General features: G+C 52.5%; 1 protein-coding gene across 2 annotated transcripts in view; it reads right to left on the bottom strand.

Moving 5' to 3' along the window:
• The window catches only part of AIMP1 (aminoacyl tRNA synthetase complex interacting multifunctional protein 1), an 82593-nt gene that overhangs the window by 79423 nt on the left and 319 nt on the right, over positions 1–2851 (bottom strand). The window lies entirely within an intron of this gene.

Genomic DNA, 2851 nt, shown 5'->3' with positions numbered 1-2851 from the left:
CTTTCCCAGTCAGCAGATCTGTTCAGATCAATAACCACTGCCCCACACAGTGCATGGCTATAGATATAATTCAGAGCTGTCTTACAAAACTTAGTGAAAGGCAAGATTTGGTAATATCTGTTACTGGTTCAACTAACTAGTTGAGATGTTAGATAAGCTTTCCACTACAAAATGCCCTGCCTGGAGACCTGAGAAAACTTTATGACCAAAAGCTTGTCTAACATCTCTCTGAACTAGACAGGTGGACCAGCAAGACCTACAACCAAACAAACTATGAAACCTTGCTTCTCCCATATTCCGTGGCCCCTCATTGCTCAAATGTAAACTCAGCATTAACCCAGCACCAACATTAATCCAAGTCTCAAAATTTCAGACTCCAGGCACACCTCATTAGATTTGAAACAGCCTTCAGAAGATGCCAGCTCTTAGCTTTCACTCATTTTTTACTATAGAAAAAAATACTAGACCAATTCTTCTGTTGCAAAGAACTCAGCAAGCCCATGGCAGGGCAGAATGATTTTGACACTGGATTCCTAACTGAAATCTTTGGGTCTCTTTGTGAATCATGTGTAAATGTTTGCACACATGACAGTGCTAACACTGCAGGGCACCTCTAGATGGGCTCTGGGTTGAGAATCACTGCATTAACCAGCGAAATCCTGAGTCCCAAGTCTCCAAGTCAACTGAAAACAACAGTGCAAAGGGCACTGGCTCCCAGACACTGCTTGCCTCTGCCAGTACTGACCCTCTTCCTGCCTTTCTTGTCTTTGCAGTGTAATTTCTCTCTCCTTCTTATACTGTTTTCTACACGTCCTTTCACAGCATCTGATGAAGCAAGCTTCAGCCCAGGAAAGCTTGTGCTATGTATGTACATACATATACACACACATACACACAAATAAACAAGGACAGACTCAGGAGGGGTACAGAGGTACAGCTGTACTCCCCTTTGAATCCTGCTTTACCCAAACTTTAAAACCAACTGCCTGGCAATGACACCAGCATTCCTATTCAGGCAGTGATAAAACAGTTAGGGGTGCACTGATAGAAATGTTTTGGGCTGATAAGAATGGCCAATTTTTAACGAGCCATATCGGCCAATACTGATATGATAGCCAATATGCAGCCTGGCAATTTGTACAGTGTCCAGCTGGTAAGTCTGTTGTGGGGGAAGGGGTGAGGAGGGAGGGAAGGGGTGTGGGCCCCTGCAGTAAGGGAGACAGTGGGGCTGGGGAAGGAGCTGCACAGCTGGGGCAGGGTGTGGGACAGAGCTCAAGCTCATCCAGGGGGCATGGGGGAGGAGGGGAGAGCAGCTCTCACTGTTATGTGCACCCCAGGAAAGAATGGGGGGGCATGTGGCCTCAGATCTCCATGAAGGGCAAGGGTGGGCTGCCTTCTGTGGGCTGGGGGAGGTGCCGGACTCTTCCAGGCAGGGGGCTGGCCCGCGTTCAGGGCAGTGGCGCTGGGAGGGAGGCACCCAACCCAGAATTCGCTGTATCCCCCATAGCCCCGCCTCGCAGTGATGCCGCCACCCACCCTGAGCACAGCCCGGCCCAGCCCCCACCGGGAAGAGCCCAGCACTACCCTGCCCACAGCCTGCCCTCACCCCATGCACAGATCTGAGGGCACATGCCCCCCATGGCCTCCTGGGGTGCGTGCAGCAGTGGGAACCACCACCCCCAACTGTGCTCCCTGGACGAGCCACAGCTCCTTCCCACGCTCTGCCCTGGCAGTGCAGCGCCTGCCCCAGCCCCATTCCCTCCCTCACTGTGGGGGGTCTTGATCTGTTCCCCCCCTGCCCCCCATGCCCCTTCCCTCACAACAGACTTATCAAACTCACCAGACTTACTCCTGGGCCCTGTGCATGCTGCGGTTATGCACGTACGCATTTATCAGCCACATTGGCCAAAAAAGCTGACTGCCAATACAGTCAGTTTTCTTCCTTATATTAGTGCCATTCCAATGGGACCAATGTATCGGTGCACCTTAACAAGCATAATGTAGCATCCTGCTTGCCATCACACACCTTTGAGGAAAATAAACTGCTCCAACTTTTATCCGAGCTAAAATGAACTTTTCCAGCCAGAGAACTGACACCACCCCCCAGCTCTCCTGTACTATATGAATTCCCATTTCTGCCTGGGAGAAACTTTACCTTCTCCTATGTATGGGGAAGGGTGTGCGTGTGCCTAAAAGCTTGCAAAAAAAGAAACATTTTGTTTGCAACTGCCAAGTTGGTCTAATAAAAGATGTCGCCTCTACCACACTGTCAGCAAACCCGATCACTTTGAGCTTCCAATACAATAAAGGAATGTTGATGTTCAATATCACTTGGGAGTCAAATGCCGAAGGAAAGCAGTTGAGCAGTGTGGCGTGCACCGCAGGGGGCGTTACGAGGTACCGCTGCCACCACCTGGGCGCTGGTCCTTGGCAGGGCAAGTCCTTACCCTGGATACTTTCAAGAAACATTTGGATATTTATCTTGCTGGGATCCCTTGACCCCAGCTGACTTCCCGCCCTGGGGCAGGGGGCTGGACCCGATCATCTTCCGAGGTCCCTTCCAGCCCTGATGTCCGTGAAGTCTTTGAACACCTGGCGACGCTGCCACCGCCAAGCTAGAACATGCCGGTAGCCCCACCCCCACTCCCCGGCCAATCGCCAACGGCGGCGGGAGGCCCCGTCACCGTGCAGAACACACGTCATCGCAACCCCCTCCCCAACGGATTCTTCTGTCCCTTGGTTTCAATAGCAGCGGCCCCACCCCCGCCACCAAGCGCGGAGAAGCCCCAGAGCCGGGCACTCCCGACGCCCCAACCCGCCCCGGGGCCCGCGCCCAGGGTAACAACCAAAA

The sequence above is a fragment of the Alligator sinensis genome, unplaced genomic scaffold, assembly GCF_000455745.1.
Source record: "Alligator sinensis unplaced genomic scaffold, ASM45574v1 scaffold1092_1, whole genome shotgun sequence".
In the NCBI taxonomy this organism is placed as follows: Eukaryota; Metazoa; Chordata; order Crocodylia; family Alligatoridae; genus Alligator; species Alligator sinensis.
Note: the sequence above shows the minus strand (reverse complement) of the source record. Positions and strands in the feature narration are given on the sequence as shown.